The following is a 26,066-nucleotide window of genomic DNA, read 5'->3' on the forward strand; positions in this document are numbered from 1 at the left end:
TTCTTGCTGTAGGAAATAACATATGGTTACCAAGAGATTAATGTGAGAGCATGGTTAAATTTGAGACCAGGATTCTTCTTGATGAGTGTAACAGTGCAGCAGCTCAGACGGAATACCAGCTACCAGCAGCACTGCTCCTGCAGGGTGAGCAAATGGCCACAGAACCTGCCCTGCATTCAGCCTTCTCTGGTGAGGGAGCAGCATGACTAGGAAAGGTAATTAGTACTTTTCTGCTGTGTCAGTGGTAGCTTAATTGGGGGCTGAGGGGGCTATGTATTTGGTATCTCTTCAGCGCTGCAGCCTCCCACTTTCTGCACAGGAGCTCTTCCTCCCAAACATTTGTTGTTGCGAAGCTCTGGATCTGCTGCTGAGCTGCAGGAGCAGATGAATGCCCATGGATGGAGCTTGGTACCCCGGGGCAGGGACAGAAATAGCCCCTGGGAGGGAGAGAGGCTGCTGCTGAACGTGAGTGGGAAGAGGAACATCTATGACATAAAAATGGATTGGTGTCTCTTTTCTTAGTAGGTGTCTTGCAAAGGTTTTGTGAATGACGTGGAGGATGAATTAGATGTTCTCATTTGTGTTTGAAGGAGGAATCTTGTTAGAAGAAAATACAGAAGTCGCAGTGTGCTGCTCTGGACCTGGACTCCTTGGGGATTGGATATTTTCAAAGATAAGCAGCAACTCAATGCCTTCCTCCCCTCTGCATACTTTCATTGTGTTATATATCAGCCTTGTACAATTGCCATGAAACATACACTAGCACGTGTAGCATGCTCCTTCTTGCTCTTGTCAGAATAATTGTACCAAGACAGTTTCCTGCCCCACCACAAAGTAAAGCTTTAGGCAGGTGCTCCAAGGTTGCCAGGGTAGTACAGACTAAAATTGGTAATTGAAATTCCCCCTGGCTGAAGAGAAACGTGTGTGAATTCTGCCATCCCATGGGGAGCTGTGCTGTCCTCTCTCAGGTGTCAGTCCTGCTGTCTGCATGGCACTGGTTGTACACATCAAGGGTTAAATGGGATCAAGTGTCCCTTTGGAGCCTGTGCAGGTCTAACTTACTTATTGCAGACAGAGCCTTCCTGCTGATCTTAGTCCAGGGGTTTATTATGCTGCATTAACACTTAAATGAAGAAACCACTGAAGACTGATTCATTGTTAGTCATTATGCATCCCTTTTCTAGTAATTCTGACCCCGAGTCTCTGCAGTTGAGGCTAAACCTCACCCTCTCTGTTAAATGGCCATCAAAGGGGGTTCCATAAAAAGGGAATTATGTGGCTTCAGCCAAGTTTCAAAGTAGTCGAATCATACAAACCCACACAAACAAACTCCCACACCCACTGGAACTGACATGCTGCGCCCAAAAATAGCCCAGCATTTGGCTGTGTGTGTGGGGGGAGATGAGCTGAGCTCGGCTTCACGAGTCAGCAGCATTTGGGGGACAGCAGATATTTGGGATGCACGCATCTGAACCAAGGTGGGTCTTACTGACAGCCGCAAGTTCTCCCATGATGTTCTGTGACATCCCCAATGTCTTAGAATCATGGAATGTTGGAAGGGACCTACGTGGATCATTGAGTGCAACTGCTTGAAGTGTTTGGTAGATGGAGACATGCTGATGACACTGAAACACTGCTGTTGCTTCTGGTTATCCCAGCAGCCTCGTGGTAATGTACTGGGAATGTTAGCAGTTTGATTAGATGCAATTCAGATTCAGGGATGCCATAATGTTGAAGAACTAGGAAAAAAAAGACTTCATTCTTGCCCACTATTAGCTGGTTTGTGGTGACTGGCATTCCTCCTTGGGTAGTGCACAGCTGACTGGGAAGCAGGCTGAGTTCTGTGCTTTGGTTATTGATACAACCTGGTTGTCTTGTGCACAAGGCCAGAGCACAGACTTTCCTCCTGAAAGCTTTGGGTCACTGGCAGTTTGGTATGAAATCAGAGGTATTGATGTGAATGTTGATTTTGTTGGAGTGTATGAAGGTCATAAAATATTGCGTTGTGCAAAATGACTGCTTTGTGCTGTGAGGTGACTGGCCTTTGTTCTCTTCTTGTGTAACACAGGTGATGTCTTTATTGACAGTCACGTGTAATGGGTTTCATCATCGTTCAGTAGCTCCTTGGTGCTTGTTGCTTTGCTGTATGGCTCAAAAATTGGAAGCTCTGCCTTCAGATTAAAATATCAGATGTGATTCCGTTACATTAATTGCCCAGTTTTTAAGATCATTCAGAAGAGGATTCTCTGTAGGGCATCTGTGTGTGACTGGGGCTGGAGCGGAGCTGCTGCAGTTTGGCAGAGCCAGGCTTGGGGTGACTGCTGGAGATCTGTTAGGAGGATGCGTGGTTGATGCTGGGAATGAAGGAGAGCACGAGGCTGCATCAGATGAAAGCATGTGAAATAAAACCTGCATTTTGAAGCTGTGGATATCTCCTGCCTTTAAGCAAGCTGATGTTTCTCCTTGCAGAGATTTTTAAAATATGGTGGAAGTAGTTTTGATGAAATGGATTCAATGAAGAGCTTTCATGGCTGGGAAAGGGCACGTGGAATTCTGCAGAAGGAAACAAACGAAGAAACAAACTCACGAGACAAACCACTGTAAGGTTTTTCCTTCGCTCCCCCTCCGTCTGTGCTTCCTTTGGTTAAATTTCAGCTACTTCTTGTGCACCTTGTTTCCTGCACAGAATGTATGTACAGCAATACGTGGGAAGTATTTGTAGAGGTGTCTGAGGGACCCACAGGCACTACTGGAAGAGGAGCTGGGCAGCCTGCTTGCGAGCAGTGCTGCCTTTCAGCTCTGCTCCTGCCTTTTCTCTGTGCTTGGGCTCTGCGTGCAGCTGTGGGTGCTCTCAGGGATCAGGTCAGTCTAGTTCAAGCCCCCTGGCATCATGCTAGCAGCCAAGGGCAGTAGGATAGGAGCTGATCTTCTAATTGTAGCTTTTGACAACATCTAAGTCTTTTTAATGGACTTTGAAGGAGTAAGTTGATGAGCTCTATGTAACCATGTGAAGTCAGATCTGATAGTTAGCTGTCCTAATTTGCAGCCAGCTGCTGCCTGTGGGATGGAAGGTGATGTTCACACCAGGCCCTGTGCCTGGTGCTGGCCTGCAGGTCCCCTCACTGGGCTGCATGGCTGCTTCTGAGGGCAGGCAGGGTGCATGGATCCATGGCAAATGGGTTGCATTCTTCTGAACAGGAGGGAACAGGTTGAAAAAATGTCTCTTGCCACCTATATGCTTAGGCTCTCTGACCTCTGCCATGCCTACAAGTGGGAAGGGTGGTGTGCTGCTGGCTGACAGCAAGCTGCCAGGTGCCTGGGGGACAGTGGTGTTCTGTGCAGAGCTCCTCTTGTGTCTATCTTCTGTGTCCCTGGGGCTGCCAACAGCTGGCCTCAGCAGTTTTTGAGGTTGTAGGGCTTCTCCTTGTGCCATAGTTAGTGCTATTGGAGGAAAAAAAAAAAAAAGCATTATATTGTTAAGCAAATAGACTCCTTATCCAGTAACCATGAAGGAATATCATATTGGTGCACAGAGCCCATTGATGTTCTTGCATCTTGTTTTGACACAGTGAGAGGGTTGTCAGTTGTATAACAAGCATTTGTTTTCATTACAGTCTCACTGGAAACCAGTCAGAATATTCTCATTCATTCTGTATATGGTGATTTTGACATTTGGCTTCCAGTGTGGTTGCTTTTCACCTGAGCTGCTTTGGAAAGTGTAAAGATGGTTTAAAAAAAAAAAAAAAACACAACCAAAAACCCAAAAAGTTTTCCTTTGTGTTGGTTAGTTCAGCTGTTTTATAGTATAAGAAATAGGACACAGTGCTGGTGGAGGAGAAGGAAACCTCAGTCACTGTCTGTGGGGTTTGTTGCTGCGTGGGTGCTGGGACAACGTGCACCCCATGGCTGCTGAGTTACATGGGGAAGCCTATGCTTAGTCAGAACCAGATACAAATACTTTCTCAGCCAAGCTGGGGCTCACACCACGCAGTAAAAAGATGAGTGAAGACTGACTATAGGTATTTTCCCACTCAGGAAGCACATCTGCAGTTTGAGTTGGGTAGATGTGGGCCCTGATCTCTGCTCTGTGTTGTGTTTGTGCTGCTGGTCCCAGTTTGGTATGGCTGGCAGAACTGGAGTACGGCTTTCGCATAGCACTGCCAGCTGGGTATGAGCTGCTTCTTCTATGGCAGCTCAGGGGCAGCTGTGATAGTTGAGCTGTTCTATGGGATTTGGGGCTTCACCTCCTGTCAGGCAAGGATGGGACGCAGTGCTGAATTGTAGGAGTGGTTGGAATGTTTTTCCCTTTGGTTTTTCACAGACCTGGAAAACCTGAGTTTCTTCCTCATGCCTTGCTCTGAGCAGAGCCATGTTTTGTGTTGTAGATCAAAGCTTAGAAAAAACCTGTGTTGTTTCAGCGTTTTCTCCAAAACAACCACGTAAGCTGCAAACGCTGCACTTAGAAATGTAAGTCCCTGAGCGACTCCTGGGCCAGAAAGCTGCCTTCAGTGGAAGGGGTTGGTAAGGTGACAGTGATCATGGGGATTTGGCGCTAGGGAATAGGAGCAAGTTCTGCTGATTTGGTTCCTAGCTCAGCACTAGCACCTGGCTTCCTTTTAATGACTGCAGTGGACCGGAATGTTTTCTAAATACCCAACAGATTGTTTACTTTTCCTTGATAATTGCTTCTAAATAACAGAACAGTTGTAAGGCTACTTTGTAGGCCAGGGCACAGCTTAGATGTTTAATTCTTGGGCTCCTTTGGATCTCTGAGCAGCCCATGGGGTTGCACCAACACTGCATCACTTTCTGGTGGCATGATGCGAGTCTGTTCATGTATTTTCATTTTGGGGAAGGTCTGTAGTTCATGCTTGCTGCTTGAATGAATTGGTTAGTTATGTCAGAGGTAGAGAAACTTCTGATTCAGTGCCTAAATCTTTAGTGTTTATGTTCTCTGACAGAAGCCAATATCTGTTAGTGTTGTGCAAGTTCCTTGTGATTGCACTGCTGTCCATCTACAAGTGGTACAAGATAACAACAGTTTGCTCACAATTGCCACAGTTTGATTGAAGTGACGCAAAAAAAAAAAGGTCAGACATTAAATGGCAGCACATGGCTGGGAGAGCTCTCCTTTAGCTGCGTGCTTTGCACACACTGTGCCACTCAGTGCAGCGTCCCGGTGACCAGGGCAGTTTGTCCCAGCAGGGAAATGCTGCTTCCTGCCGGATTTGCATCACAAACCCCGAGTCAGCACTTTGGGGTTTGGTACAGTCGGGTGCCCCGGCATGTTGGAGTGAGTCAGAATTCAAATAGTCACCCGTTGAACGTGCTTGTCCAAACAAGAGGTGCTGTGCAGAGCCACCCAGGCAGGCTATTTTAGAGCAGCTTGCATATCTCCGAGGTAAACAGCCAAAAGCTTTTTGTTTTGCCACATGTAGATCTTGAAACTCGAAAACCTGTTGCATTAGTGCTGGTGATAAGACTGTTTCTTGTTGCCTGAAACAAAGCTTGCTTCCTGTCCTCCTAATTCAGATAATATCAAATTGGAGGGGAAGGCGATTTCGGCTCCGTGGATGAGTTTTCCTTACTGGATCCCTAAAGAAAGGCTTCTCTTTGCAAAACCTCTGATGGTGTCTGTCTTCTCACCAGTGTAGAACTCAGCTGGGCATCAGTGCCAATGTTCAGCATGTAAAATGTTGAGTTTATTAGAGTGGGAAGACCATCTTGCAATTAAGACTGCTACTCTTTTTTGATAGATTTATTTTTTTTCTGTTACGTGTATTTTGAGATCTTGAAATTGCAGTTCCAAGTTGCAGCTTGTTTTGGTCCTTTGGTTTCAGTTTGGCTTTGTGCAGAAAAGGGTACGAGTGGCTCTGCAAGAATGGCATGTGTTATTGGAAGGGCTTACTTGGCTTAGCTGTGTCTTCAGCAGAGGGTTTTCAGACTCCTTTACCAACCTGCCATGCTAATTCATAGCTTGAGTAAGAGCAATTTATGACGTGTGGCTTCAGTGAGTCACCTGATATGAGGCAGCTGTCAACCACACTGACTTGAACGCATTCCAAAAACCCCGTGCAAAACATTGGGAAATAAACCTTACTGATGTTATCCAGAGCAAGGGCACCTCCTTAGATAGCATGGCTGGGGCTCAGCCTTGTAAGCAGTGCTGCTGTCACTCGTGAAACCGTTAGAAACCTGTGGGAAAAGCAGTGCTTTGGCTCTGGGCTGCCTCCTGCTGTGGCTGTGCTGCAGCCATGGTTCCTCCCAAGCCCTCCAGGCTGCAGAGGAGCTGTCTGATTGATGATCATTGCTGTGAGAACCAAATTTTTCTTTTTTCGGTTCTGTTGTTCCTGTGTTGCTACTAAGTGTTAAGAAGCCAGTGGTTTTTGGCTCTGCTGTTGGGTAGAAAGCCTTGTGGGACACTGTTTTGGCTTTGGATCGTGTTTGTGTTTGCAATGGGCTCCTTTGTCCTTGGGCTCTGGGTGCCTGTGCCTGGGTATCAGCGTTCCCTTGCCCCTTGTTGGCAGACTGTAAGCCAAATGTCCACACAGTTCAGTGCGGTGGCTTGCTGTTGACAACAGTGCTTTTGGAGTAGCTGGTGGTTATACGAATTGAGCAGTGTGCTCAACGAAACGAGCTTTAGGTTTTCTTCTGTCCCTAATGCAATGTAAACTTTTGGGACCAAGTGTCTCATTTTCTCACCACTTGATAACAATTACTCAATTCTCTTGCTGCTGTTTAAAACCTGTGGGCCAAAGGGAAGAGTGGGATGTTTGTGTGCTTTGTGTGTTTACAAACTTATGGTGCGAGTGATCTGAGGAGAGGTGGAGGTGGAGGAAGGCGACTCAAGGTGAATGAATGGCACATGGTGAGTGCTCCAGTGGAACACTTACAGCTCGCTCCAGGTGTGACAGTGCTGCTAGGAAGGTCTCCACACAGGTGAACTGGAAAAGGAACTTGGGCCATGTGGGAACAAGGGCAAAAAGTTACCATTTATCAATTGGTTCCCCAGTTCTGTGCTGTGATGTGCCTAGAAATGCTCTGAGGAGCGATGCCAAGTGCAGTGGTTTGGAAGTCGGGCTGACTGACACCTCTGGCAACCAGCTCAAGATCAGCAGGAGCAGATACAAGATACTCGGTTGCTGTTCAAGCTGATAGTGCCAGAGAAATATTTAGCACATAGGTGACACTTTTAATCTTTAAAGTACTTCATAAACATTGGCTAATCCCAGAGCGCAGTTCTTGGTTGGCAACCTGTCTGTCTTCATTGAGGAAAACAAGGCTGGAGGACTATGTGAAGCAGCAACACAACTTGGGCTTGATTTTTGTCCGGAGGCGTCCCTAGATGCAATCTTTTCCCCTTTCAGCACTGCCCTGCCAGCAGGGGCATGCTGTGGGCCTCCTGCAGGGTGCAGGACAGGCAGGGTGGGAGAGTTAAGCAGAGACCATCATAGAAATGGCACAGGAGCAGTGGAAGCAGCCTTAGGAATTGCAAGATCAGCTTAACTCTACAGATTTTCTTCTTTAGAGTTCGAGGAGTGTGGCGATGAAGAAAAGCGAACTGTTGAAGACAGCTCAACCCAGAAAATGCAGTTTGAAAGGCAGAAGCCATCTGCACCTGGGTGGCTGCTGCTGGCTGATGGAGCAGTACAGAGCTCCATGGGCCCTCGATGTGAACATGAATGACCAACAGGATGATAACTTCAGACGTCAGCAGTTTGTTTTTTAGGAGGCAGTTGGCTGCCAGCTTTTGAGTAACTTCTGAGAAGACGCCTAGTGTAAGAGTGCACTTGTTTGCTGGCACAGCCACAAGTCAGCCTTTGAGTCACTCGCTCCGTGATGGATGCCTGCTGGTGCCTATGGAGTCAGACTGCCCACACTTCCCTTCCTCCCCTGCCCTGGAAGGTTTCTGGTTATCCAGGGCAGCGAGCCTAACTGCAGGAGAGATTGCACGAGAGGCAGGCTGAGACTTCATTTTAGTAAGAATTACAGCCAGAGTTCCTGTAAGCTCTTGCTTGCTCTGTGCAGCTGTGATACAGAAATTCACGTAGGTTGGAATTTTGTCTTTCAGCATGCTGCCTTGCGCACCTGTGATGCACTTGAGATCCGCACCTGATAAAAAGCAAATTAGAAGTGTAATTTGAAGTCGTCGGAGAAATGCTCTGAAACCACTAACGTAGTTTTAGAAAATGTGTCCTTTGTTTCATGGCTGTGGAATCGAGTTTCTCCGAGTCCTCGCTGTAAGCAGTGCAGGGGGTGGGTGGCAGTGCCTGCTGTCAGTGTCATCTGCACCACTGCTGCATTGGCTTCAGCTTTTCAAATTGCCAACCAGCAAGATGTAATAGCTGAGTGAAAGCGTTACTGCTTTGATTAATTTTATTTGGAAGACACTGATGTCCTTCTTGGTCACCTGTCTTGCCCTCCTTCCCTATCTTTACACCACTGTTTCGCTTTCCATCTCCTTTTGAAGGAGTCAGGTTTGCTGTGGTGTGATGTGTGATGTCCAACCTGCTTCTGTTTCAAAGCACTTGAGTAGTCAGGGTTGTGTTTTACAAAGATTTGATGCTGAGCACTTGTAAGTAGAAACAGCTTGAACTTCAAAATATGCTTTCTATGGATTCAGTGTAAGGATTTGACTCTTGTCTTAGGAACAGGTATAAGGAAAACTCTGGCACCGTGTTGTCAAGAATGGTTACTTTTAAGGTCTAGAGATGGGTGTTAACTTCTTTCCTGTAAATGAAACTTCATAAGCCCTTTACCGAAGCTGATGACCTCCAGCAATAGGAAATAGGTGTCAGTGGGTGATTTGCTGGTGGTCCTTGTAAGGTGGCCCTACTATACTCCATGTGGGGCTCTGTAGTAGCTACAGGGAAAGCGATTCAACAGGGTGGCTTGGAAGGCACTTACTGCAGTGATAAATATTTCATTCAGGCAGTGGCCCATACCAATATTTGTCTAAGCTGATGAGCCTTGTCCTTCACTTTTCCAGATTGCCTCAGATTATCCTGGGAACTTACTGCTGCGTGGCCAGAGCTGTGCTTGCACAGCTGTTCTGTGCAAGGAGCCCAGCTGCCAGGGCTGGCCCCACAGTGCCCCATCCCTGCAGTCGGGGTGTCTGGGCCCTTCTCTGCCTGTTGGACTGCCCTATGTGTCACCCAGCTGCTCTGATGGCTGAACGTGAGGCTGCTGAGCTGCTTCTCACTGTGCTTATGTGCCTACTTAATGATTTATCTTCAGTTAGGTTTCTTTGGCTCTAATGTATTAATTTTTCCATAGATAGCAGATCTATAGGTTCAAAAACTTGGGGAGGGAAAGCTACTTACTGCTCTAGAGAGCTCCTAAATCCCTCAGCTTTTTATTGTGTTCACCTTGCCAATTTAGGGTTATCTTCATTTCTCTCCCCTTCCCGCCCGACCCCAAATGAAATAGAAGGAAATGTGCTGGAGAAGTGCCTCATCCTGACAGGCTGAATGGTTCTGGAGGCCAGCTCACAGATAACTTCATTAAAGCAGTAGCCCAGGAGAAATTTGCTGGGGGGTGGCTTTGAGTGACAGCATGCTGCACGGTTTACTGTAAGGCTGGTGGCTTTCTCCTGCATTAATGGAAACCTGAGGAGTTCCAGATGTTGTAAGCCATGGGAATGTTCCTGTAGCTTGTAAAGCTGCCGAGTCACAGCCTCCTTCTTGGGTGATCTTTGAGGTGCATAAAAACCCAGGTTGCAGCCTGGGCTGGAGCTGCTGAGCAGTACCCCTGGGTCCTTTGTGTTTCACTTACGAGAGCGGTGGAATGTTCTGCTTCTGGTGCTGGGCGAGCAGCAGTGCAGCAGGGTGGGATCTCAGTCACACCTTGAGCAGCAGCAGTGTGAATGATAGCCATGAACTTGCTGCATGCAAACCTGATTGCATTAGGATGCTTGTCTTGGAGAGAGATGGAAGTGGTGGTGTGAGGCAGATGGAGTTTCATCTTACTCCAAATATTTTGGCTTAAATCTTAAAGCTTCATAAATAAGACAGCATGTCTCAATAAACCTGTTTTTTTTTTTTTTCTTCCTCATTTGCTTGTTGGTTAAGAGAAAAGTAAATCTGGCTTTTAATGCTTTCTTTTCCTGAGTCTCTTGAAGCAAAATGCTGTTGTGCAATTTTGATTTCCTACAAGGAGGAAAAACTCAACTTCTGCTGTTGAACAGCTTCGCTCAGCATCCTGCACCCATCAGAGGGACAAACCTGTACCTGGGGCAGGTGAGTGCTTGTGGTGTCTGCTCCAGCCTGGAGTCTGCCCATGGTGGGTGAGCTGGCCCTGAGGCAAACACCAACGCCAGTGGGGAGAGAAGGGAGCTGTGAGATGATGCTGGTGGGGACAGCAAGGTGAGCTGTCTCACTGGGGCCACAACTCCATCTTCTGAGACTGCCCCAACTGCTGCACTGCAGGCTAATGAGGGAGGGGATGCACTGCCTCTCCTGTTGAAACTGGGGTGCTGTGTAGGAAGGAACGTAAGATTTGTATCATCAAAGACCAAAAGCAAGAGGGAACATGATTTTGTAGCCTAGTGATGAGGGAACTCCCCTGGGAGGGGAGAGGCATCAGTTTCCATCTGTGCTCCAGGGACTGTTTATGTATTTTGTGTTGAGAATTGTTGGATAAAGCACATCCAGAGCTGCTGTCTTACTGAGAAGCCAACAAGTTTCTGAGGAATAATTTGGGAGTGAGGTTGGATAGCTAACTGTGTTTCACTGCCACTGTGGTTGCTGCGCTCAGTTTGTCTGCTTCACTTATTGTTCTTAGGGCAGGAGGACACTGCTTATTTACAGGGGTTCACAAGCTGTTGAGTTAATACAGCTTAGTGTATCAATCCACTATTTACCAGCCTTCTGCAAGGAAAATGTGTGTTAGTTTGGCCTCCTTCAGGTGACTGAGGTGGTTGGGTGTCAGGCAGCTTTTTCCAGAAGCTGAGGTGGTTACTGGGAGCCACGAGCTGACAGAGGACCAGTTGTGTTTCGATCTCAGCACTGAGAAGCTTCACGTCAAACTCAGTTCTTAGGTATCTAAATTGCTTAATGAAAGAGTATTATGAAAAGCTAGCAAGTTAGGAAGCATGGCTTCCAGTAAAGCTTCAACCACAAGAGGTTTATCAGAATCTTGGGGGTGGGGGAGAATCCTGTTATGTGTTTACAAGTAAAGAAACCAGAATGTGAGGCGCAGCTCCCAAGACAGAACATCTTTTTGTTCTTTCAGATTCATAAAAGGTAGAGAAAAGCAAGCCAGGTGATCTCTCAGAGTTGTACAGAACCAAATGCTTGCTATCAGAAGCAGAAGCTCCAAGGGCGTAGGTGCCTAAAACAAGCCTAGTCCTGCAACATTTTGTTTAGATAAAAGATAGAGCGTACCACTGCAGTGGTAACCTGCAATTATTTAAAAGTTCTCAGTACCGTAATGAACCTTTTCTGTTTGGTTGGTGAGGTACGCTCAGTGCCTTGTTATCCTCTTGGAAATAGGATGTATGGGCTGATGGTGACTTGGGGTGTTGCACTGCTGCCTCGTGTAGGGCTCCTTGCACTGACTGCTCCCTGTGCCAGCGGCCTGCAGGCTGCTATGGCCCTCACTTGGCACAGCAAGGTGGTTCTGATCCAGTGTGTTCTTTGCAGATGTTGTATAACTGGGCACTGTGTCCATAGCACCGGCAGACTGTTGGACAGGGAAGCTGTTCTGTTTGGTTGTGTTTTTGTCTGTGCAGGGAGTGATGTTTTAATAGCAAATACCAGTCACCAATAAGGCTATCAGCTCATGCAAAAGAGGAAGGGTCTGAGCTTTATATAACCAAATCTGTTCGCTCAAAGGCTTTTCAGAAACAAATTTTGCGACTGTGCTGGAGGCTAATTACAGCAATATAGATGCTGGCATTCTGTAGGGAATCAGAGTATCTTTGGATCTATCCATATGCTCCTTGTTGCGCTGCTTTTCAACAGACCTGAAGGCAGTTGAGGGGTTTGAGAAGGGTGTGTGGCATGGGAGGGGTTCCAGCTCACCTCCCATCTGGGAGAACTCAGTGCCTGGCTTCCAGACTGCCTGCAGGAGGATGGTGCAGAGAGCATGGCTATGTGAGGCAGCAAGCTGCTTCTCTGCCATTCCATACAGTGCATAAAATGGCAAAGGATCATCAAATAAAGCTGGAATGGCGAACTTAACAGCTCCTTCTGTAACCCCCTTTGCATAAACCCCTTTGTTAATTAGCAGTTTGTTTAGATAGCTGCTGAATAAACTCTAATCTAACTGTGTATCTGCACTTCTTGAGTATAGCTAGGGAAGCATGTGTGCAATGCAGAATTTATGCTGTTTTCAACTCAGGCTTGCATGGTTTCTCTTTTTTTCTCCTTGGGTAAATAGAGCACTTGGAGCTCTGAGGTGGGGAACTTCTGCTAATGCTTTAGGAAGTGTGTGAATTTACCACCATGATGCACGTATCTTCAGATACAGTCAGAATGGGAGAGAACTGAAAAACCTGCCTCAAATCTTATCTATTCCAAGACTTCAGTGGCTAGGAAGTGGCTGTATTATGCAGGATTCCCACATCTGGGGCGTTTAGATCTTGCTTTATGCTTTCTCTGACTCTTACCTGATTGTTTTGTACTGCAGCTGATAGAAGTAATTGGTGCTGTTCATCCTCCTTTCTGCACACCTCTGCACTGATGTACAGCTGAAGCAGGGATGAGTAATGCTTTCTAAAGAAATGCTACCCTAACCTTTCTGCTGGATGCGTAGATTGAACATTTTAATCTCTAGATTTTCCATTGCATTGGAATGACTGTACATTCCTATCAAATGATTCATTCGATCAGCATAACTTTCCTACAAACCAGAATATCTCTTCAGACCCTCAGATGGGATCCTGAGTGCAAACGCAGATACCTTGTAGTGAATTGTGTGCTTTCCATGGCTGCACACAGACAGGTTGGAGTGTAACGCCGTCCTCCTCACCGAGTGTGCTGAATTCCCTCACATTCCACTGAAGTGACGTTGGAAAAGTTGTTTCTTCCTTCTTCCCCATAGGGACTCAGCAGAACTGTTTACCCTCTGCTTGCCAACTTCCCTTGGGCAGGGGTGAAGGATGACCGGGGTTGTGGTGCTGGATCCCCATCTGGTCAGGTCTGCCACCACCACACTCCTGGTTGCTCTGCTTCCACCGCTGCTGTCAGTGCTCAGGTTGGGTTTGTGTGGGCTTCATCCTTAGGTAGTGGGATCCAGAATCATAGAACGGCCTGGGTTGGGAAGGACCTCAAGGATCATGAATGTCCAACCCTCCTGCCACGTGGGTTGGTGGTCCTGCTGACTTCAGAAGGTGCCCGTGCTGGCCTTAGCCAGTTATGGCTATCTCAGATGTCACTGTTACTTAATCTTGAAGACTCAACTATATTTCATAAGCAGGGAAAAGTTCTTGCTTCCCCTGGGGCGGCTGTTGCATTTAAGGAATGTTTGATGGATACTGGAATAGAAACTCCATTTTCCTTCTGTACCTGATTTATAGAGATTCATGCCGATGTGGCTGAAGATCATTTCTGGAAAGGCAAGTTCTCTCCAGAAATCTCTCCCACTCAGCACAAACCTCTGTGACTGTGCCAGCTCTGCTCACCTCTCCCTTCTCCTGGACTCTCCAGCAGTGCTGTGCCTGGCAAGCAGGGTTTGTTCCTGTGCTCACTGTGCTGCCTGATGGGGAGGTCGGAGCCTTTCTGCACCCACAGGAAATTCTGTAAGATGTCTTTCATGCAGGGGCAGCAACATAGGTGTTTTTGTTGACAGATTTGGAAGTGGTTAGCTTATGCTAATGGATCTGGTTTGTGCTCTACAGGCGAAGCTGAGTGAAACTAGCTGCGTGCATGGGCTGCACTTGCATTCTGCAGCAGTGGGGTTGTGTAACTTTGCTTGGGAAAAGAATCCTTCAGTTTTTTAAGGTTGCTGCTGAATCCCATTTGCCTTGGGTGGAGGCTTGTCATACTTTCAGCCCTTCTCACAGTGAGAGTGATCCATTGAAAGTGACACTTCTAAACATTGGGCCTCCGAAAGAAAACCAAATGTGTTTGGCTTGGTCATGGTGGAGAAGCTGAATTTCTGCTCTTAAACTTGGCATGTTCTTCTGCTCACAAGTTGGACACCTGGGAGGGGAAAAATCCAGCATGGAAAGCGATCCTCCTGGAAAGATGACAACGTGCTGTGTGCTGCAGGAGCAGCAATCCTGACCAAAAGCAAGGCTCTGTGTCCGATGCAAGCATGCACCAGCGAGGTTGCTAAAAGCACATTGGCTCCTGTGGGTTTGGGAATATAGCAAAATAAGGTTAGAAAGCAACATTTAAGCACACACGGTGCTGTTCTCTTCCTGGTGGCTGACGTCTTCCTGCACTGCTGTGAGGCTGAACGGCGCTGGGGCTGGATTGAAATAAGCAGAGGGTCTATTTTAGCACGATTATTTGATCTTAGCTGGTTGGGATTTTGATACGTGGTTTTAAATTTACTTGGACGTGTCTAAAGGATCAGAGATTAGTCTGTGTGGAAATAAATTTGTTGGGATTTGTGAGGGTGGAGGTTAGAAGGGGAGGACTGGGGGCAGGGAGGAGCTGCCTCAAAGGCTTCTTCAACAGCCTGCGTGTTTCTCGTGATCTCCTTCTCTTCCCAGGAGGAGAGATTACAGCTGAAATACAAACTCTTTGGGTTATCTGGCTTCGAGCACTGAGGCTGGTTTGGTGTTGCCAGCCTTGCAGTTGGTAAATAAGCTTTTTTTTATATTTGCATTTGAATAGAAAATAGTGGTAGGCTTTGCAAGATAGTGGCTCTGTTTTCTTGCTGGTATAGCTTAAATTGATAGAAATCTCATTTATCTGCTTCTGGTAACGCGTGTCCCTGGAGAGCAAGGTCATCACGAATGATACAAATGAATGAATAGAGGAGATCGGAAATGTGATCTGAAATTCCTGCAGGCTCGCTCATCTTGCACCCTCCGTGTGTCAAGGGAGACTGTATTTACGTCACTGTGCCTTACATAAGGATCTATAATGTGATAGCTGCTGAGGTTGTGTGGGTCTTAGGAGGCTCTTGTTTAATTGGTTCAGTATGTGCTCAGCAGAGAGCTACATAGCACTTCTGTATGACTTTGCAGCTGCACGGAAAGATTTTGTATTATGGAACCTTTATGCAGCTCTGGATTCCTTTTCTCTTTAATATCATAATTTCTCTGATGTTGCAGCTGTTTCAGACTCCTTGGGCTTTCAGTGCATGCTAAAAATGCAAAACAGTGGAAGAGCTCAGTTAACTTGTAAATTAGCTACCCATGGCCAAGCAGTCAATATTTGGATAAAAGCTCGATATCAAAGGAACGTACTGTTTGGATTGCAGCACTTCTTCCATGCTTTCTTGTATGGCTGCCATAAATCTGCCTTGCTCAGGATCATTAAATTGCTTGTTAAATCAGCTTCCTACCTTCTCTGATTGTGCACTTCAGAAGCAATACTGCATTTTGTAATTGCATTAGCCAGAGTACATGTCACTGAATAAACAGGAACAAAGCTAGGTGTGAAGTCAAAAGTTTAAGGTCCTACGCTTGCTTATGAGCGGGGAGGTGTCTATTTTTTTTTTTTTTACTTTTGCAAGTGATGTAAATCTTTCCAGGTTGGTTACAGTGATGGAAATGTGTGGTGGAACCAAGTGCCCCATTCAACGCCAGTTACTGTTCTGAGGATGATCAAAGGAGGAGGTTTGGAGAAGGGATGCCTCGGAATGATCCAGATTGCTGCTTCAACCAGGCAGTGCTGGCAAGTAGTGTGTGCTTAATTACTTGCAGGCCGTGTGGCACATGCAGTGCTCGGGTTACCTGAGCAACTGGGTGCTGCTCAGTCTCCAACAAGCAGTGTGCTGTGCGTGCTTTGCTTTGTGGCTGTGTCCTAATGGCAGCCAGCAAGCACCAAGCAAGCAGACAGCACTGCCTGACATTTATGTGGTGGTCTTGTGATGGTCCAGGTTTAGAAAGCAAGCAGCTTGTTTTCCTGGCCGTGCCATTCGATACCCATACAGTGTGAGCTCCTCGCTGAAATCCCCTCGCAGCATACAGTGCAAATGGGACAAGTGCTGAGCTGGGCAGCGTGCAGGGCGTGCTGGGCTGACTGCTGTGCTTTCAGATCCCCAGATTTTGTGTGCAAAATAAAAGACTGAGTACAGCCCATCGCTGTCCCAAAATCTGTGTGATTGACCTCCAGTCTCCATTTACAACATCATGTGTGCAAAAAAGAATTGGTACGCCCCAACCTCCTCCAGCACTTGCTTTGCTCTGTCCTTTTGAAGACACCCATAGGGTAACTTTACCCGAGTGGCACTGGAGCAGTAGCAGGGAGCCCTCTGTGTGGGCACAAGTGTGAAAATGCCTTGTGCCAGCTGCCTGGGGAGAGATTGTGTTTTTCTCTTAGATTCTGCAGTGACGTGGGCTATTGAAGTACACTGTGAGAGGGACAAACAGGGCGTGCTCTGTTTGGTGGGTTCTGCTTGCACAAGGCAGAGGGACAGACTGAGATCTTTATGAGAATGAGGCAGTGGTCATGGTGATCTGTTCCATATATAGTGCTTCTCTGTGCTGCCATTTAAGAAAAAAAAAATATTTTAAGGAAAATCAAATGCTGACTTGGCAGCCTTTCCATCTAATCTTTGGTAAATGCAGATGTGCATCTTGGAACAATTTACTCCTGGTTGTGTTTAGGGCTACCAGAGTGACTGTTTATTCCCACATATGGAGCATGGTTTCAGAAGGTAATTTAAACAAATGGAGTGCCACTTCCAATTTTTCAGGCTTCCAGCCTGGGAGCCAAAGCTGTTTGCCTGGCTCCAGCTCGCCCACCCTGGCTGTGTCAGCTCCCACGTGGGCTGCCAAGTTTGCAGAGAGCCCTCTGTGGTCCCCCTTCCATTTCCATGTGGAAAAACCCCTTGGCCCAGAGGTGCCTTGGCTCTGCTCTGGATTGAGGTATTGGTGTGGGTGAGGGCAGGCAGAGAAGTGCTGTGCCTGCATGATGAGCGAGGTGAATGCATGGGGAAAGCCCTGTCCTGTGCATGTACTGCACTAATTGACTGTGTGTTTCTGGAGCTAGATGTTGTGCAAGCTTCTGACTATGCCTTGCATGTCTTTATCGTGGTTTAAGTTTGTTTTGAAATAGGAATTCAGCTAGGTATTAAGAGTATTAACAAATGCCATCTCATGCAAGGGTTTGTTCTACAGTCAGGTCTGGTGCATACGGTCAGCATTGGATGCTGTCATACAGAATATCATTTCCTGGTGGGTGCATTAGGAAGGCTGAGATGTTAACAGAAAATATACAGTATCTGTGTCACATGTGAACAGCAAGAATTTATGGGAAATACATATACCTCTGGGTTTTGTGACTGTTGGACTCAACCAAGCTCTTAAAAGAAATCGTATGAAGGAAACCTGCCTGCACAATTCCTTTGTATTAGACTAAGAATTTGATCATTTACAAATATTTGACTGGGAGAGGTCGGTAGCTTCTCTTCCTAATGTTGAGTTGGAGAGGATGAGAGGTAACCAAATTTCCAGCATAATGAAATCAGCCAGCCCCGTTCTTCATTTCCTGGTGGAGCTGATGGGGAGAGCCCTCTGAGCAGCAGCAGAACACAGTGGTGCTGCACGGAGCAAAGCAGCTTTGAGAAATGGCTTGGGCATGGTCTGCTTTCTTCTTTGCACACTGAGTGGGCAGGGAGCCTCGAGTGGACACACAGGAGCTGGGGTCTGAAGTGCTCCTTAAACATCTGCAACGAATCAGTCCTTCTTTTCTGTACTGCTGCACTGCTCAGCGATTCCCTGAGTTGGAGCTCCCTGCCCATCTGTGCCTTACATGGACTAAAAGGCTCAAATACCAACAACTCAGCCTTTGGGAAGTTGTGTGCTGCAGGCTTGTTTTAAGACCCCCAAACGGATCCGTAGATTGGCTTTATTTGTTTGGTTTTTGTTTTCTTGCAGTTTCTGCAAGCATAAAAGAAGCTTTGTCCTCTGCAGGGCCCAGAATTTCACACGTACAAGGGGAGGCATTGAGCAAATTCCAGGCTGCGGCTTTGCTTCCACGTGCCCCTGCTGCATTTACCTGTATTTAGTGCCTGTCTCTGACTCAGTGTTTACTCTTCAGTATTTAAACATTCCCTAGAAATTAAATCTTTTAAGAACATTATTCTTCACACCAAGTGCTTGCAGAAGCCCAGTTGTGCAATGCCTACGCTCATGTATTGGCTGCTGTCTTACTCCCTCAGAATATGATTTACAGTGGTAAAGCAGCAGCTACAACTACGAGAGTTTCGGTGCTACGATTCTGAAGGCTGCTTTCAAAATAGCAGCGTTTCCTGCTCTAAAAATGCTCCATTATCCCTTGTTTTAATTTCTTTATTTAAAAATTTTGGTTGGTTGTCAGGCCTGCCAGGACTACTGCTGAGAAGAAAAACAGATTCTGTTGGAAATGGCTTGTGTGCTTCTCTACTGTTGCAAGGTGGAAGGTGACTCTGTAAGGTGTCCTGTGCAGCTATTGCTGTGAAAGGATCTTCTGTCAAGCTTGCATTGTTATGAAATAAATGTAAATTTTAGGCTAATCACTGTGTTTCTACAGGAAAAAACCTCCTTGAAGCTTGTAGGGGGAGAAGCTGTGTTCCAAAGGCTACAAGGCACAGGTACTTGGTGTCTTCTGCCATCGCTAGCAGCTGCTAGTAGAAATAACTGCAAAGCTTTCCTTGTCCCCAGCAAGCTATTAGTTTGTCCTTGGCGAGAGCGAGGAAATTTCTCACTTTCACTTAAGTATTCCCCCTCTCACTGCTGGGTGGAAATACCGCTGCAGAAAAATGTGTTTATTTAAAGCCAAACTTTATGGTGATACGTAAGCTGTCAACCATGCTCTTCCTTTTAGCTGTTATAACCTCCCCTGAGCACAGAGGGCTGAAGGCAGCTGTGGGCTCTGTCACCCAACAGAGGGCATGGAGGAGACCCAGGGACATGGTGACAGGCAGTAGACATCAGCCAAGCTGGGCCCTGGGAGCTGATATCCTGATGTGGGGAATCTTTGCAGGGCTGCTCTGTGATGTGAAAAAGCCATCTGCGAGTCAGGCTGCCTTTGGCTCAGGTGCTTCATCAGTCCTTACAGATCAGCAGTATGTGTTTGAGGTGATTTGGGTGGGAAGAGGGTGAGTGGTCTGGAGAAAATGCTGAGAGGTAAGGACTGGCTCGTGGGTGATGGACTGCTTGGCCTTCACAGTGCTGCTTATCCTCAGGTCGCTGTGCCTCTGCAGAGCAGCACCTTCTCGAGGCTGGTGGAAACTGGCTCAGCGATGACTTAGCACTCAGGATTCAGCAGTTCTGGCTCTTCCCCTGGCTATTGCCAACATTTTTCACATAGAAGAGGACTGCTCCCAGAAGGAGCATTTATATGGGTGGGAGAAGCTGCCTGAATTAAAGCCACTATTGAATGAGTTGGCTGCTGCTGGGAGCAGATGAGTCCTGGTGGCTCGCACAGCGCCTTGCAGAGCGGGGGGTTTTCATCATAAATGCTGAGGGCGGTGCACGTGTGTACTGAAAACATCATTGTTCTGGGCCTGGCATCTCGGGATGTGCTGATAGAGGGCGGGTTTGATGCTAAGCAGTAAGAAAGTGCGGTTTACATTTTGTGACGGGGCCATTGCTTATTTGTTCCCATAGAAACTGCCAGCTAATCACAGCAAACTGCATAAAGGCTGCTGCTGGAAATACAGTCTCTAAAAATTTCTGAATACATCATCTAGATCTGGCATGTGCTCTGCTTCATCCTTCACTTTCCTGTCAAAATCTTGGTCCCTCCCTGCTAAGCGCACTTGAGATCCAGTAACAGCAATGCATTTGGCACCCTTAATCACAGATGCAATAGTATCAGCTTCTGATTGCTATCCTAAACTTGCCAGCAGGGGAGAAGCATTTATTTGCTCATAGGGGAACTAGCAAAAGATGGGAGCACCTTGCAGGGTCTCCTGCCCTGCTCACAGCCCTGTTCTGTGGCCTCCCAGCACACACTTGGTGCTCTGCTCACAGCAGGCTGTTGATTCACGCTTTGTTCATCTGAAATACTTACCTTCTAATGACCACGTGCAAAACCTTAACTAGCTGATGGTTAACAGCTGCATCGTGACTTGGTTTATTGGGTGTGGTTTCTATGAAACCAGATATATAAGTATTTCTGGTTGTGTAGCAAACTCTATAGGCAGCAACATGGAGATATTTGCGTTTGGTGGACAAAGACAATTGCTAGGGACCAGTTCCTTGCCATGTCCCTGCTGTGGTCTTGGTGCAGCTGTCCCTTAGCACAGTAGTGAGTTCTGCTGAGGTCCCTGGGAGCAGAGCTAGCTGGGGACTGCAAGGACTGCTTATAATTCCGTGTTTTGCACACGTTTGTACTGTTTGGCAGTCTTTAATCTGCAGCGTTATCATGCCATAATTCCCTTTTCTAACTATTGCTCTTGATTTAGTTTGAATATCCAAATAGATTCACTTTGTTGTTATAAAAAAAGAAAGAAAAAAACGCAACCTAGCACTTGCAGGCTTAGTCTATCACCGTGTGCACGAGGAGAGACAAGGCACCAGTGCTTCGTGTCTCCTACAAATCCACTGCTGCATTCCTTCAGGACACGCGTTGCTACCTGTGCAGAGGTGTTAAGCCAGCTGCTTGTCCCCCTGGCAGCTTATGGCACACTAGTGACAGAACACAGAGAACTGCTCAGCCAAACCAGAACCACTCCTGATGCATGTATGTTGTCTTTTAAAACCAGCTGCTGTGGGGCAGTGCTGGCTGGGCTGAGACATGCTGTTGTCCTACTGGTGACCTCCGGACCCAAGTAGAGATGGTAGCAATGTAAGTTCTGCTTAAAAATACTCACGAGCAAGTGTACAGCATATTTCTAAGCATTTCATGCATGCTGTCAACTAAATTTCTTTATTTTTTCTTTTGCTTTTTAGTAAACCATTTCAGTTGCACTCACATCTGAGTTATGCTTTCAGCTGTGTACCTGAAACGTACCACTTTTCCTTGTTTGCTTTTAGGTCATCAGAGTTAAAGCAAAATGACAAATCCAGGGTACCTTTCAGTAAACAAGTAAAACCTGCCTGCTCCAATATTCTCACAGCTTCCAGCACTCAGAAGTGAAGGCTTCGTGTTAGAATTTGAGACGTTCTAAAAGTGTGGGAGGAGGCAGCCCTGTCCTTCTCCACCTTCTCTCCAACAAGTCTCAGCACTGCAGCAAGCATGGCTTAGTTCCCCAGCGGGTGACCGGTGACTGCTGCTGCCCAGCATTCTTGATGTGAAGCCTGCTGTGACAGATTTCTTCCTGCATGCGACTACATTTCCAAAACTGTGCTGCTAAGCAACTCTGAGAGCCCAGGGTTGCTCTAATGTAGTGTCAGTGAGTAACAGTCTTGTATGATTTCCTCCAGCTCTGCTGACTGCAGGCAGGAGCATTAGCAATACAAGAAACACGATAATTACAGTGCAGGGGACCTTGGAAGCAGGTCTGGGCTCTGGCTCTGACCCGAGCTGGGTGTGTTGGCTGCAGCAGCTCCACACCACTGATTGGTTCTGGGCAAAGCAGCGATATGTTTGTTGCAAAGAGAGTTTGCGTTCCTGCTTTTGCAAGATGCTCATTCTTCAATGCGATGTGTATTAATAAAATTGGACCCAGCAGCCCCTTTTATTTTTAGCAGTATTGGCTCTTGAGCAGCCACTTCTCATTTTAAAATGGCAATCTCAAAAGCTGTTACAAATCAAATGTCTGAATGGTAGTCAGTCAGTTTCTACTAAAACCACCTGGGATGCTGCAGACAAATGGGAGTTAGGTGTTGGGAAACTCAGTCTTGTTTTTGTTGAATGTTTATGTTGCAGTGCAGCCTTGAGGCTGACCAGCTGGCTGTGTCTGAGCTGTCCCAGCAATCAGCACCAGTTGGGATGGGATGATTCTGGCTGTAATTCCTGCAAGTCATGGAGGGCCTGGCTTTTAGCAGCACACTTTTTGATGTACTCAGAACCTGTCTAATTCTCCTGAGATTGTTCCAGCCTGCTGGATGGTATTGGATGTCGCTGGGGAGGCTTACACACGTCACTGGTACTATAAATGAATTCACTGTAGTCTCCTCCCCGTGCTGCCTCTGCAATTAAAATAGCAGTGGAGGACCTGGTGCGTCAGTGCCCTCCAAAGCAAGCTGCAGTGCTTTTGGTCTCACCTGGTTGCAGCTGGGCACTTCCTAGCATTGCTGAGGCCCGTCCAGTTCTGGGCTGTGGTGCAGCATCGGCATTTCTTAAGGCTGTTAGAAGGTGCAAAATGAAGGAACACCTACTGGACATTTGAGTTTGCTAAAACCTTCACAGCTAATGCAGTCTTCTGACTGCACTTCAAGCAGCCTTTGGCTGTAGAGCTGAAGACTGATGCCTTTCTGCTGAGCTCTGCTGGTGCCAGGCAGCTCCGCTTCCCAGCATTGGCCTTTCCCTCCTGCTGGCTCTGTCTCCAGGCAACCTGCCCTCCTGCAGGATCCCCAGCCCATGACGTCCCTGCTGCTCTCCCCCTCCCACCTCTCCTCCTCAGCTTTTTCCATTGCCGCTGAGGTGCAGAGCTGAATGTGTGCAACTGCTTTTTGTTTCCCTCCTACGTGCAGTTGATGTGCACTTCTCTCCATGTGTGGGAAACGCAGCAGATAAAAGATGAGAACATCCTGTGTTGTCATCTGATTTTCCCAGGCCTTTCCTCCCTTCTCCTTGATTTAACTGAGGTTAGTGCTGTGTCCTGACAGCCTGTGCTGCACGGACATGGCCCAGCCTTGCTTATCTGTACTGAGACAGAAGTTTAACTATTTTAATTCCTTTATGGAGGAGTGCTGAAAAAGCAGGCTGAATGTAGAGCCCTGAAATAAAAGGATGACCTCTATGGAGAGGGGACCAAGATGGGCAAGCTTCCTCCCAGAGCTGGCTTCAGTTCTCAGCTTCTCTCCTGTGCAAACATCCATGTGGGCCTGCCTGGAATTGCTGCGTTGCTGTCTGCGTGCTGCAGCAATAGCACTCAAACACTGTTTTCAGAGCAGCTTGTGCATACTCAACCAGGATCTGCTTTTTCACCTTGCGTTTGACAAGTTAACCAGCTTAGATAGATTGAAATGTGCCACCATTAGGTTCTGCGCTAGCTAAACCAAGCTCATTCAAATACTGGTTTTAATTAACAAGTGCAATCTTTGTGCATTAAGTGGTGTGATTGCTTTTAATTTGCATAGAACCCACAGAGGTAGCTCTGCAGATTGTCAGCAGATCACAAGCTGAACCAGGGCAGGATGCATGTCTGAATGCTCCTTCCTTTTGCTCCAGCAAACCCACACTGTACTTGGCTGCCTCAGTAGATCCCGCTGTAATTAATGGAGGGCCACTGCTAATGTTATGAGCAAAAGCTGCTTTCCCATTAATCATCTGTCTGATGTGTTTTGCACCTGCAGCATGGGTTAGATTTGACCAGATAGTGGCCTAATTTGCAACTTAATCTCTGTGAACTGATTAAAGTATGCTCTGGTTGGGGAGATCTCAATTTCTACAGTGGAAAGCTTCTCATTAGATGAGCTGTGATGAGGCAGAAATGAGCTGTAAGGAAGGCAAGGAAGAGCTGGCCTGGGGACAGCAGGGGTGGGCAGAGCACCTTCATTAGCTCCTGCTAACCTTTGCTGCCTTGGGCTTAGGCTGCTTGTGTTGGTCCGTAGATATCTGCCTTTGTAGTCAGGCTGTGAAGTTCAGCTAAATCATGTTGGCATTCAGGTTTTCAGACCTACGTACCTATGCAACATGGTGTAATAATCCTGTGAAATGTGGAAGCTGGCTGGTGCAGTTCTTTCTCTTCCCAAGCCTTGCATTTCGGTTTGAGATGATGTTTTCTGGTGCGTCTGTGTTGCAAGCTGAAGCATTTGCAGCTACAGAACTTCTGACTTGCTAACGAAGTTTCTTCACGTACTGAAATGGTTCATTCATCTAATTAGCATCTCCAGTTATGTTTTCCTTGTCTCTCTCTGGGATCTTCCCATTCCCCGTGCTGTTCCACAGGCCTGGATGCGGTTGGTACGAGCGCGCTCAGCAGGCAGCGAAGGTAACTTGGAGTCTGTTTCCTGCTGTTACCCAAAGTGATGAAGTAATTAAGAACAGTTCTCCAGAACCGTTCTGTTGCTGATCTATGATGCAAGGAAACAGTGACAAGTGAAGGAGAATACAATTACTGGAAGCCAGCTCTAGCAAGGCAATCAACCTGGCTTGTTCCTTGCAGAACATTCTTTCTAACTTACTGTGACTGGGGCTGCAGGAGTATACCTGTCATCTCTTTTATTTTTCAGAACAGGAAGAAAAAGAAAAGTAAGGATTTGCATTTGGGATTAAGTCACTGTTTGGCACTGAAGTTCATGCTGTGAAGTAGTGCGGTTCAGACGTGCAACTCCTGTATGCATTTGATAGCTTCTTTTTGAAAAGAGAAGCTGCAGCTGCTGGCGTAAAGTTGGTGATAAGCTGTGCAGGGAGGAATTGGTTCTTGGGCTGTCAGTGTGGCTAAAGGCTGGGCTCCTAGAGGGTGTTATGGATAAGTTTCTTCTAGCTGTGATAATTCAAACAGCGCGTGTAGGCTGTTGTATGTGCACTGAAATGATGAGGTTTCTGTAACGGGGCTTAGCTGATACACTGGGCTGTAGATGTGAGCGTTGTTTTCCTGCCTCTGTCATTGAAATTCCAGGCCTGTTCCCCTGGGGATGAGGAAAGGTCATAGCAGAGTACAGCATTCACACAAGTGGAGTATTAACATTGCAGCAGACCAAGAGGATTTGGGCATATTGACTTTTCTCCAAACACCATCAGTATATTCTTCACCTTGTGCAAGGTACAAGTCACTGCATTGATTCTGAAGAGGGATGTGGACGAGGTGATAACTTCCTTCCTGAGCAAATGCAGCTTTGCTAGACACATTTTGGTCCACAGTTTCCTGCTTTCAGTCGCTGCCAATGTTTGCATTTATGCCACCTCCAAAAGTCTCCGCTTTTGCTGCAGAATGGCCTAGTTTTATCTGCAGCATAACTTTTGTTTAGGTTCATTCTGATAGTTATTTAATTCTGAGGTGTAGGTACCTCTTGTGCCCACTAGCTTGTCAAGGGAAGTTTTTCTGGTTTGGTGACAAGCATGCTGTTGTCTAGCCATGAAGGATGCTGAAGCGAGTTGGCTTTGTTCTGGCCTCTGCACGTCCTTCTCTAAGCAGTGCTTAGCTCCAGTTCCCCACCTATCACACCTTTTTTTTTTTTTTTTTTTTTTTTTACACTTTTTCTGCCTCTTTTTTTGCACTTAATCTGGCCTTCTGCAGCTCATTTATTGGTTAGTCCCCAGATCACTACGGATGCCAACTTTGCATTGGTTGCACTATGCTGTGGGTGATGGAGGAGCTGAGCTTTGTGGACACGTTCATCTATAGCAGAATACATCTGTGAATGTTCATGGAGGGTTTTCCAGGAGGATTTTGAAGCAGAGGGACTTCTCTGAACAATTCTAGGAACTGTGTTTTTCCTAAACATGCTTTATTATTATTATGTTTTCCAATACAGTCAATTTGTCAGTGCCATCTGTTGGCTCCTGTTACACTGAGAAGATCGATTGCTGACTTATGCTAACACTTACTGGCACTATTATTTTGTAACTGGTTAGATCCATCACATGCTCATAGTCTGAAAGGTGCGTGGTTTTTCCTGATTTTTAACTTATGCCGCTATAGAAACAACTGAGCTGAAATAATGAAGGTGGTTTCTTTGTGGAATAGTCATCCAAGCAGGGGACTTTAATCAGTTATAACCAGATAGAAGTTGCTGAGTGGTAAGAAGTGATAGATATTTGTGTCTTTAGCTGTTTCTTTGCTCAGTACATGGAAGAAGAAGGAATGATCTCTTTTTATGGCTTCTTACCACTACATGCAGGCTAGTATTTCCTATCTTTTTTCTCCTCTCTTTGACTTTCTGAGAATTTTTATGTTCATTCTCA

The 26,066-nt window shown here is 46.6% G+C and overlaps 1 protein-coding gene across 7 annotated transcripts in view; it reads left to right on the plus strand.

Annotated features, from left to right (window-relative positions):
- The window catches only part of SIK3 (SIK family kinase 3), a 72,344-nt gene that overhangs the window by 3,946 nt on the left and 42,332 nt on the right, over positions 1–26,066 (plus strand). Inside the window, exons 1-2 of one of the 7 annotated variants that reach the window (XM_090123472.1) lie at positions 1,298–1,668; positions 2,470–2,600. The exons of 4 other annotated variants lie outside the window; for them this stretch is intronic. The gene's annotated coding sequence lies outside the window, so the exon portion shown is untranslated. Of the gene's footprint in view, positions 1–1,297; positions 1,669–1,706; positions 2,601–26,066 lie in introns of those variants that run through there. 2 more of the 7 variants (XM_031599885.2, XM_090123474.1) reach the window with 2 other exon arrangements.

This window comes from Phasianus colchicus, chromosome 23, assembly GCF_987193195.1.
Source record: "Phasianus colchicus chromosome 23, bPhaCol1.hap1.1, whole genome shotgun sequence".
Classification (NCBI taxonomy): Eukaryota; Metazoa; Chordata; class Aves; order Galliformes; family Phasianidae; genus Phasianus; species Phasianus colchicus.